This window comes from Pinus tabuliformis, chromosome 3_1 (assembly GCF_031772625.1).
Source record: "Pinus tabuliformis cultivar Carrire ecotype Pingquan chromosome 3_1, CPIR1, whole genome shotgun sequence".
Lineage (NCBI taxonomy): Eukaryota > Viridiplantae > Streptophyta > Pinopsida > Pinales > Pinaceae > Pinus > Pinus tabuliformis.
In genome coordinates, this window is record NC_142301.1 from 931,573,700 (window position 1) to 931,586,910 (window position 13,211).

A 13,211-nucleotide genomic window follows, 5' to 3' on the forward strand; every position below is an offset into this window, starting at 1 on the left:
TCACAATGAAGAGAGATCCATTAGAGTACTTGGTGAGATATTTCTAATGGAGTTTAAAGTTCGTTAGACAGAGCTATGGTCTAGTCACAATGTGCAACAGAAAAATTGTGGGTTTTCCTAGAAAAGGGTTATTTCCATCTAATTTAATTCATTTTCTAAGTGGGTTTTGGTGAATTTTGATAGGAGTAGAAGGCTTTAAATATCATGGAGATCATAGCAGAAAAACTGACCATCAAAATTGGCATTTGTGACTTTCAGGCAAGTGGCCTTAGTTGTCTAAAGATGGCTTTAATACTTTTTGGAATCATGGTTCCTATTGAAGAATTAATGGAAGAGGAAAATGGGAATGAACTACTATGGAACATCCAGAATCATCCTCGCCCACTAAATCAAACATGGGGACTATGTGGTAAAGCTAGTATGACATAGAGTAGAATATTTGAAGATATGGTATCAAACATCTATGATATGTGATGTGAATATGGCTTGCTGAAAAGGTTGGTAGGACAAACTATCCAAGGAATGTGAGGATAATCAACCATACCTAGATTTGGTGGGATCTAGGATGAGACTTATGTTAATCAATTCAGAAGATGTCTAGTGGAAAATCATCATGCCCCCAAGCACAGGATACTACCCAGAAACATATGTGATGGAGGGGACTGATCTGGTATGCAAACTTGGGGATGAAGCCCCCTAACAAGAAGAGTTTATGGAGCACCATTGTGTTTCGAGAGCTCAGAAAATGGATTCAAGCATCTCGGCCCAACTTGGCATGAGATCCCATAGAAATAAAAAAATGCAGGAGCCATTTTGGGGATTGGATTTCTTCTTTCCATGGAAAAAATTTGTGGGAAACCTAAGGGAAGCTTCTTCACATTCAGTGACAAGTTTGAGCTAACCCCTTGGGCTTTGGGAAGCATTTGTACATTTGTCTGCTATATAAGTAGAATTATAGGTGGCGTCTCCTCATTTTTCTTAGAATTGTTTTAGATTTGTGGTGTAAAGATCTAAATGTGTTACTTTTGATTCACCATAATGTGTCTTTTGGGGAAACCCACATGGAATTTCCCCTCATCTTGGTATACAAGGTAAATTGGATTCTTCAAGGCTCAAGGCCACATCAACATCTCAACAATGTTTGGTTACTTTATTCGCCATAATGTTCCTTTTGGGGAAACCCACATCATCAGTGATGAGTTTGAGCTAACGCCTTGGGCTTTGGGAGGCATTTGTACATTTGTCTACTATATAACTATAATTATAGGTGGCGTCTCCTCAATTTTCTTGGAATTGTTTTACATTTGTGGTGTAAAGATCTAAATGTGTTACTTTTATTCACCATAATGCATATTTTGGGGCAACCCACATCATCAGTGACGAGTTTGAGCTAACCCCTTGGGCTTTGGGAAGCATTTGTACATTTGTCTGCTATATAAGTATAATTATAGCTGGCGTCTTCTCATTTTTCTTGGAATTGTTTTAGATTTGTGGTGTAAAGATCTAAATGTGTTACTTTTATTCACCATAATGTGTCTTTTGGGGAAACCCACATGGAATTTCCCCTTATCTTGGTATACAACGTAAATTGGATTCTACATCTAAAAAATGTTTTGCTCATGAAGATCGAAAATGTCACACATTTTTCTTGGAATTGTTTTAGATTTGTGGTGTAAAGATCTAGATGTGTTACTTTTATTAACCATAATGTGTCTTTTGAGGAAAACCACATGGAAGTTCCCCTCATCTTGGTATATAAGGTAAATTGGATTCTTCAGGGCTCAAGGCCACATCAACATCTCAACAATGTTTGGCTCATGAAGAGCAAAAATTTCACAATGGGAAGAAAAAACTTTCCTTATTAGCCACTTGAGATACACTCAATTGATAATATAAGTGTATTACTACGGAGGTGGTGAATCAATTATTACTTTTTTATGGTTTCAAGAACACTCTACCAACACATTATTGTCCTCTAGTGATGAGACAACATCGAATATTTTTTCCAGTTGTGACACCAAAAAAGAAAATGCAAAAAGGACAATATCCTGAGAAGACTTATTGCAATTTTCTTCGAAGATTGTCACCTAAGGTAAAAAGGGAAGGATATAACGATTGTTGATCCCCCTATAAAATATCACCATATTCTCATCCTACAAGGGATGTATGCGCCCAAATTTGCCAATAATTACAAGATTGTGTCCAATAAAGTTATTGTAACTTACATAAATACAATAGTAGCAATAACAGTACCAATACTCATAATCAAAATAAACAATATTAAATAACCAAAGATTACATGTCAATTGTATGGATAATTTCATGTGTTGTTGCAATCAATACTCATATTACATGTTAATTGTATGGATAATTTCATGTGTTGTTGCAATCAATACTCATATTCTATATTCAGTACATTATTTGTATATGTACAAATTCTTTCATGTAATCCCTTACAAATTGGATTTATTGAAGTGAATGGATATCGCTTAAACATGTAATCCTAGCCAAGTTAAAAATGAAACCAAAGATTCAGTTCACCTCGAATTTCAGAGTATGTTGTGGAGTGAAACAATTCTATGCATTTGTAAGGGAGGATCCATAATGAACCCATTCAAATTTCCATTGCAATAACACATCCCCTATTGTAACACGTTCTCCCAGGACCAATTTGATCGCCTGTTTTAGATCATGCACACCTTTTCCTTCATCCCACCCTCACCTAAAACTTCTCTATCCTTTCGTTCCCTTCCTTTCACTCCTTGGCAATGTTATCAGAATCTAATTGTCAACAGAACTGGTAGATCCCCTAAACTGAGAACTGGTGAAAAATAGACTAAAGCTAGTAATACCATAACAAAAAAATGTTAATACCATAACACTACTCCTGGAAACCTCCAACTAATTCCTCCAGACTTAGATTTCTAAACTCCAAACCTCTTTAAAATCTACTAGTTCCTCCTATAACTTCTTCTTAGCATAGAAGAAGGGCTCTATAGGTATGCATATGTTCAATATTTGACACATTTGATCTAGTTGTTAATGGGGTTGCACATTCTGACTCCTTTAGTGTGAAGTATGGCTTGCACCAGGCTTCACTACACCTCCCTTGACTTCTTTCTTACTATCTTCATTGAATGAAAAACCATTGGATATAATTCCAGAACCAATGGAGAGAGGACCTTGTAATGCAGCACCTGCAGTGACCTTAGTGCTTGCTTTTTCATCCTGTTCTACCACTATACTTTTGCATTTTCTTATAGTTTGAGTGGGATAAATATCCTTTCTAGAAGCCCCCTTGCCATTTGCAGTTAGAATGTGACTAGGGTTTGTGGAGGGAGTAAAATAATATCTCTTGTTCCTTGTTAGACTACATATCCCATGACACTAAGTCTCATTCCAATGAGAAAATAGCTCATCCCTTGACCTGAATATAGAATAAGTTCTTCTCCCCCTTCCCAATAATCCTCAATATCACAATATATTATTATATAGTATATTATTCAGCGCCATGTATGACACAAACCATTTTGAGTAGGCTTTCTTTTTCTCTTACATTCATTGTCTTTGGAGTTCCATTTCATAATAAGTAATACTAATGTCATTAGTCATATAGTTGAGATTAAGTCAATGGTCGAACCTCTCTTACATTCATTCGTTTGGGATTTCTGTTCCATATCGCATTAGTCATATGGATTAGATAATTTAATGGTTAATATCAATTGATAAATGACTAATTTTAAATTAAATTAAAGGAATTTATTATAATTATTTTTGCATTTATTTTGGAATAATATTTTTATAATTTTAGTTTAATTATCTTATTGGATTATTGACAAGTTTGTTGGAAACCTAATCTTCTATGGGTTGATGTGGAACGTGAAAAACCATTATAGTCCAAGAGACATTGAAAGATTAATCCAACAGTCATGCACAATGTATTATAAATTCATATATTGTGAATAGTAAAGACAATCTAATGCTTTTCATTTACATTAGCTGGTGTGGAATGTGAACAACCATTAGAGTCCAAGAGACATTGAAAGATTAATCCAACAGTCATGCACAATGTATTATAAATTAACATCTTGTGAATAGTAAAGACAATCTAATGCTTTTCATTTACATTAGTTGTTTACATTCATATTACTCTAACAAAGTTAATAACTTACATAATAAAGTAGAATTGAAATTTTGTGATTTAGAAATTTGTATTGCTCTTTTTTAAATACATGTTATGTTAAATTTTTTATTATCAATAATATGGTACTAATTTAAAATATGTAATTTAATTAACATTTATGATTTTTTAATGTTGGTGATGTGAGATGTATAATAAAGTAATTGTTATGATGTTTGTTAGATATTGATGTTTAGTAGTCATTGTGCCAAGAGGCATTCTGGAGCTCAATATGTTAGACATTGTAATATGATGTTCTATCCTATCTTGTGTGTTTAACATTTTGACTCAATCAATTTACATAAAAATAAAAATAAAATAAAATAAATTAATTTAAATAAAATAACAAAGTTTCTGCTACCTTGAAACTCCTTAATACCATTATAAATTCTCTTAGATCTCTCAAAGATCCTACAAACCCTAAAGACATGAAAGGGGTCTACTCCATCCCATGTTCTTGTGGGACTCCCTACATTGGGGAAACTGATCGCTCCATTAACCAGAGAATCCAAGAACATGCAATAGAAATTAAGCACAACCACTCTTGTTCCTCAACTTTAGCTAAACATGCAGTGAAATCCAATCACCATGTTTACATCGAGGATTATTGTGTCATCGCGAGGGTAGATCACTTCCATCATAGGAAGCTTCTAGAAGCCATTGAAATTGAAAAGTGTGAGGGTTGATCAATTCCATAATAGGAAGCTTCTAGAAGCCATTGAAATTGAAAAGCGCATAGGGACAATGGTTGGAAGTTAAGTAGAAGTTGGATCCCAACCTTCTTTTCATAAATTGCTTTTGTTTTTTTATTTACTATATATATATATATATATATATATAATAACCAATAATTTATCAATTTATTATTTTTAATTTTATATTGAAATATATATTCTCTTTGACTTCCCTATTAAAATACTATCCAATATTTTAATATAATAATATTTAAATATAATTGTTGAATATTATTCATTTTTTAATAATAACCATATTAAACTTATTTTTAATTATATATTTACAAATATTCAGTTATTATTAAATTAATCTAATGAATTTGAATTCAATATTATTTTAATTAAAAATATTAATAAACTAAAATAAAACATAACAAAATAATAATAAATTTATCCAACTAATTTTTAACGGCTAATTCCTAACAATTATTCCCTAACAACTAACTCGAACCATATGCATCCTTGCTATTTAAACATTCACACTCACTAATTTTTCACCTTTGTCCTGAGGATGAGCCAAATTAGATGGTTTGAAACGTGGACCAAAAACTAGGTTATTTTACTATTGGCATGTTATAGCCTCTAGGTTATTTAATATAATATTTTAAAATATAATTTTCATTTTGAAATATAATATTTAATAAAATTACTCAATTTTTATATTTAAAAAATAATTACTACAACCTTCTATTTTCTAAACTCCAATGATCCAATCATAACCCAAATTAAGGTTTGCAATTTCACATTTTCTCACAAAATATATACTAGTTATCTTGTATTTGGTATTTCATATCTCCATATTCATTGGTTGAGGTGGAGAGATAGGAATCTAAGGTAGGTGTTATTTGAGTTAGGCCACAATGGTTTGTTTGGCACCAGGGGGAAACTTGTCAAATGAAAACTAGAGTGTGAGTATTTTCAAACCCTTATCACGATTAGCACTTTATATACAACAACATCAATGACTAGTTTGAGTTAACCCCTTGGGATTTGGGAAGTATTTGTACATTTGTTTGTTATATAAATACAATTATAGGTGGCATCTCCTCATTTGTCTTGGAATTGTTTTTTGATTTGTGTTTTATAGATCTAAATGTGTTACTTTTATTCACCATAATGTGTCTCTTGGGGAAACCCACATGGAATTTCCCCTCATCTTAGTATACAAGGTAAATTGGATTCTTCAAGGCTCAAGGCCAGATCAACATCTCAACCATGTTTGGTTACTTTTATTCACCATAATATGTCTTTTGGGGAAACCCACATCATCAGTGACAAGTTTGAACTAACCCCTTGGGCTTTGGGAAGCATTTTCATATTTGTCTGCTATATAAGTACAATTATAGGTGGCATCTCCTCATTTGTCTTGGAATTTTTTTACATTTGTGGTTTATACATCTAAATGTGTTCCTTTTATTCACCATAATGTGTCTTTTGGGGAAATTCACATCGAATTTCCCCTCATCTTGGTATACAAGGTAAATTGGATTCTTCAGGGCTCAAGGGCAGATCAACATCTCAACAATGTTTAGATAATGGAGAGAAAAAATCAATGTTTAGGTCATGGAGAGAAAAATTGTAACAGTGGGATTTGAACCTGGTCAGGGGAAGAAACAACTTTTCTTATCAGCCACTTGAGATACACTCAATTGATAATCTAAGTTTATTACTATAGAGGAGGTGAATCAATTATTACTTTTTTATGGTTTCAAGAACACTCTACCAACACATTATTGTCCTCTAGTGACGAGATAACATCCAGTATTTTGTCGAGTTGTGAAACCAGACAACAAAATGCAAAAAGGACAATATCCTGAGAGATCTCATAGTGGATGTAAATTTTTCATTAAAGGATTTATTGCAATTTTCTTCAAATATTGTCACTTGAGGAAAAAAGGAAGGGTACAACAATTGTTGATCTCACTATAAAAGATCACCACATTCTCATCCTACAAGGGATGTATGGGTCCAAATTGGGCCAATAATTGCTAGATTTTGTCCAATAAAGTTATTGTAAGTCATATAAATACAATAGTAGTAATAATAATAACAATACTCATAATTAGAATAAACAATATTAAATAACCAAAGATTACATGTCAATTGTATGGATAATTTCATGTGTTGTTGCAATCAATACTCATATTCTATATTCAGTAAATTATTTGTATCTGTACAAATTCTTTCATGTAATCCCTTATGAATTGGATTTATTGAAGTGAATGGATATCGCTTAAATATGTAATCCCAGCCAAATTAAAATTGAAACCAAAGATTTATTTCACTTCGAATTTCAAAGTAAGTTGTCGATTGAAATAATTCTATGCCTTTGTAAGGGAGGATCCATAATGAACCCATGCAAATTGCTATTGTAATAACACACCCCCTATTGTAACACATTCTCTCAGGACCAACTTGAACTCCTATTTTAGATCATGCACACCATTTCCTTCTTTCCACCCTCACCTCAAACTTCTCTATCCTTTCGTTCCCTTCCTTTCACTCCTGGGCAATGTTATCGGAATCGAATTGTCAACAGAACTAGTAGATCCCCTAAGCTAAGAACTGGTGATAGATAAACTGAAATTGGTAATATCATAACAAAAAAATGGTAATACCATAACACTACTCCTGGAAACCTCCAACTAATTCCTCGAGAGTAAGATTTCTAAACTCCAAACATCTTTCAAATGTACTAGTTCCTTCTGTAACTTCTTCTTAGCATAGAAGAGGGGCTCTATAGATATGCACATCTTCGAGATTTGACACCTTTGATATGGTTGTGAATGAGGTTGCACATTCTGACTTCTTTTTCATGAAGTGTGGCTTGCACCAAGCTACATTGTACCTCCCTTGACTTTACTCTTATGATCTTCATTGAATGAAAAACGCTTGGATATAATGCCAGAACCAATAGAGAGATGATCCTGTACTGCAACACCTGTAGTGACCTTAGCGCTTGTTTTTTCATCCTATTCTACTAGGATATTGTAACTTTCTCTTATAGTTTGAGTGGAATAAATATCCTTTCTAGAAGCCCCCTTGCCATTTGCAGTTAGAATGTGACTACGGTTTGTGGACGGAGCTAGAATAGGGTCTCTTATTCCTCGTTAGACTCCATATCGTGTGACACTAAGTCTTGTTCCAACGAGAAAATAACTCGTCCCTTGACATTGCTTATTCAAATGAGTAAATAGCTCATCCCTGGACCTAAATACAGAATAAGTTCTTATCCCCCCTCCAAATAATCCTCAGTTTCTTCTTCCTCCATCATTATATTCTCATTCTATTGTCCATTATCAAATAAATACCATATTCTACACAACATATTTTTTTGAACGTTATGAATTCCTTTACACTGCAAATTTGCAAGTAACGTAAGCCAAATTCTGGGAAATTTTATGGAATATTGGCTTGCTGGTATTTTAATCATATTATTCTGCAAAATGTCTTGCAATGTAGATTAAGAATGAGTGGTACGAGGAATTGGAAAGTATATCTAGTTCATTCATCCATTAAAAGTAGAACATGAAGAGGGATTACCAGAAAATTTCTTACATAAAAATCATGTTCATTGTATGAATTTGCACAAGTAAATATGAATACCAAAAGCAAGTTAAGAAAATGTTCAAGGTCTAAGGATCATCCTGAGTTGCTAGGGAACATGTCAAGATCTGGATTATGGATCTACCAGACTTTTGAAAGTCTAGGATCTGGATATTGTGGGGAATGCCATGTATAGAAAAAAGTAAAAAGAAAAGAATAAGAAAATGTATTCAAAGTTAAGAATCAAAACCATTCATGAATCGCAACATTATAACTGAAATAATTAGATAGTTTATAACTTTCAAGAATGAAATCATGATGCATCATGCATTATACAAAAAGGATAAAATTGTAAATACAAAATAGAGTCTTATCAATCATCACTCTGTTAGAAAATCAAGGGCAGCTAAATTAGGGTGATTTCTCTTAAGTTTGATAACTACTTTTGATGTTCTTTTACTTAATTTGATGTACTTATAGTTAGCCTCTTCTTTACTTGATTATTATAGTGTTCTTTTATCATCAAACCTATACCAAACCATGAAGATCAATAACACAAGAGGACACAAGATATAGACTGTAAGCCAATGCCAAAATCTCTCCTCTTGAGAGGAAAACCCACAATAATTCTTCTCTTCTTTTAGAATATTCAAATGATGAATTCCAAGAGTAGGTCTAACAACATATCTCAAAATGGCTCTACATCCTCATCAACTAAATATTTCAACTTTACATTATACAAACCACTTGTCTTCTTGGAAATCTGCCTTAAAGTCTAAAAATTCTGAGCAGGGTATGATGGTAAATGAATTTCATACATTGTTTGACAGCTTGCTATGGTCTATGTATCATATTGTTATAAGAGAAGAATTCACCTAGAGTTGGATGGAATTCTCAAAGCTTCACCAACATAATCAGAAACTGAAAATTAATTTTTTAATGTCTACACAAAGAAAATAGAAAATATAAAATTATGTATATACTATACGCTGTTATCTATAAAATTTCTTAGTCCTCTTCCAAAGCTTTCCCACCAGCGTAACAAGAAACTAAAAATTAATTTTTTAATATCTTGAATCTTTCATTGAGCTTTATCATATACTTTATAGCCTTCAGGTAATTGATAAATTAGCTATATATATTAAATACAATATCCACTATGTGGGGTTTCAAATAGGTGGAAAGACATCCTTTAGTAAAAATTCAAAAATCCCTAAAACTCTAATTTTATTTGCTTGGGATCTAGCATGTGAGGGGGAACTGGTAGAGGATTTTTTTTGCAGCAGTGGATCCATTTCTGGGCTTGAATGATCCATTTAATTGTCAAATCCTATACAAATGTGGGCTGATTTGTATTTGTATCTTGATCTGAAATGTGGATTTGCAGATCCAGCTTCAAGCCTTACAGATCTAGTAATACAAGGATTATTTACATCAATATGAGTGCTATAGGTCATGTGCTTTATATAACTTTAGATGTTATGAAACATATCAATATTACCAACACCGGATCAAAAACAAATCTGAAGTCTGAATATTGTGATTCTCCCCAGTGTAATCTACAACCACATATCTATGTACTACTTCAAGGTTGCTTGATGAAAATTTTTCTCATATTTCTGTGCATAATGTAACATATAAATAGAGAAGTTTAGATGATAAAATATGCTCAACGGTATGAATGTTTGATACAACAATGGCCATGATTTATTTATTTTTTATAATTGTTAAGTTTAGGTATGTTCTATGCTAGAGAAGTTTATTTAAATTTTCATAGTTAGCTCAATATATTTTCCAAATTAGCAATCACATCAGCATTAAAGTAAACTGCAGATAGAACATAAATATAAATCACAGAAGACAAGTCAAGACAAGAGGACATAAGATATGGTGTCAGCCAGGGACAAACCCGAATGTGGAGAAACCCTTGATCAATTCTTCTTTTATGTTCTTCAATAATTCAACAGAGAGAGAGAGAGATAGTACATATACAACAGAAGTGAACACTTTGACTTATCTAGATATGAGCATGGATCATCTCCTATCATGATGATATATGAGATCAGTTGAAGGCATTCTACTTCAACTAATTCTCCAAAGTGATGATTTCACCTAACTTAATCTTGTAGCTTGTACTCATGTTGTTATGTTGCACCTAGTCACCGAGTTGCTCCCATCTGCTCCTATCATCATGCTGCCCCTTACTGATATGCCCATCATGATGCATCTTTCATCATCATGTTACCCTTTACTAACATTCCCATAATTCTACATCTTCCTTCATCATTCCTTCCACTGAGATGCTCATTCACATTAGTTCCATCAAGATCAAGTTTGTGAGATCATCTTTTATACTACCATTCACTGAGATATGAGAGTTATATCGAGATCAAGAAATGATCCTATAACTGTCATAAGACTGTAATTAAGAACATATCACAGAGATCATTCCTTGTCATTAATATAGACTCATTGATCACCAAGTATGAAATCATAGTGATCTTCTATACTATTATAGTTATGCAGAGAACGTAGCTCTTATGCTTCAAACCCTAACTAATGCTGGCCATTATGCTGAGACTACTATAGGAATACCACCTGGATCTACTTCATCAATGGTCTGCCAAGATTGTAATGTTGCTTCAGTGATGACGGAGATCATTGAGACTGGGAGGAGACTGAAATTGAGTCTTCATGACTGCGTATGAATTCGGTTCCTTTTCATGATAGCAGATAATTGCGACTGCTTGTCTTAACTGTGGTTCCATATACCTTGACTGCGGCTCTTCTATCCCTGCAACTTCATATACCTTGGATCTCTGTGACTAGGTTTCTTCCTCATTGTGGCTACTACAGCTAGGGCATCACTGCGACTAGGGAATCAGTTGCCGCGGCTAGGTGTCTTCCTTACTGCGGCTACTGTGGCTAGGTGTCTTCCTTACTGTGGCTATTGTGGCTAGGTGTCTTCCTCACTACAACTACTATGGCTAGGGCATCACTACGGCCTTTGTTACCCTTACTGCATCTCCATTACCATGACTCTGGCTTCGTCACCCTTACTGCGGTTATGGGCAGACTTCTTTGCGGTTGTGGATGGACCCTTCCTGCGGTTATGGACAAACTTATTTGTAGCTATGGATATACCCTTCCTCTTCTTATGTATAGACTTCTCCATGACCTTTTCTAGGGCTTCTACGTTTTAGATATAGGGCATCATTCGTACATAGGCCAATGTATCCTCTATGTGTCTCTCCTTCACCAAAAACCCAAGTCGTGGAGAGGAGGAGATCACATGAAGAATGTGTGTCTCCTTGACTTCAAGTCCTCACATATTTATACTAAAATGTAGATGATGAATAGACATGAATATTGGGCTTCTGAGCCTACACAAGTTGTTTTCTGACTTGACAATTTGTCTTATAATACAAATAAATTCATAACTCCATGAATACTTATCGTAATCAGATGCTCTTTAGATCAATCCTACACCTCTCAACGAGAGGGATCCAATAAAAATATTAGCTTCTATAATTAAGATGACCCACATGGCGTTTGGCCCTAGTTGCAAATTTTAACAATAATAAGTACATTACTTCTTGGGTATCTTCTTTTTCTAATTGTAGCTATTAAAAATATATTTTTTATGATGATGCTCTAAGATATCAAGCCTTTTGATTGTTAGCTATTAGCTAATATTAGTAAAACTACATCACGTTTTGAGAATTTTCATTTTCCGATCATAGCTCCTAAAAATATATGTGAAATGACCTTTTGGTAGTCCTTTTGATTGTAAGCCAATATTGGTAAGGTGACTTTGATGATTTTATGAAACCAGATCATAAAAAGATAGAAAAGATAGGTCAACAACTTCAAAATTAGCCTCTTCGGGGGGGAAACCTCCTTTCAATTACACAAATGAATAATTCTTGGATGATACAAATAACAGGACCTCCTTTCTATATATAGGATTCTAAGGGGTCCTAATATAATGAGAACCTACATAACAATAATATTGTAGGGGCACAACAATAACAATAATGGGCTTCTATGGGGCACAATAATAACAACATGGGGACCATATGGAAAAAACAATACAATAAGGGGATTGCACTAATAATAAAAAGGGGCTACACTAGTAGTATAGGGACCTAACATGCCCCTCTCCTTCAAAAAGCGTTGTCCAAAACACTTGAGTAGTTCTTGATGCTTATGTATAAATTCTCCTCCTCCTAGGTGGAATATTTAGTAGTTAGGTTCTTCCACTTGATGAGATACTCGGAAATTGATCGATTTCGTAGTTTTTGGGCTTTTATTTCGATGACCTTTTCAGGTTCCACTATGATTTTTCCTTCCTCCTCAAGTTTTGGCAATATTGTTTGAACTAGGAGCTTGTCATCTATAACCTTCTTTAAGAATGAAACATGGAAAACTAGGGGAAGTCAGGAAGATGTAGGAAGCTCCAATTTGTATTCCATAGTACCAATCTTTTGCATCACCTTGTAAGGACCATAGTAAATTGTTGATAATTTATTATCCTTCTTAGCTTTCTTGACGGACATTTGTTTGTATGGTTGTAGCCGTAAAAATACCCAATCGCCTACATAAAAAATTCTTTCACTGTGATGTTTCTCTTTGTATCCTCATAATGTGCTATTATTTCCTCCGTGAAAATTAACGAGGTGACAGGTGGTTTACGGCAACAAATCCCTTTATACCATACAAACTGATTTGGTTCTAAATATAAAGATGCA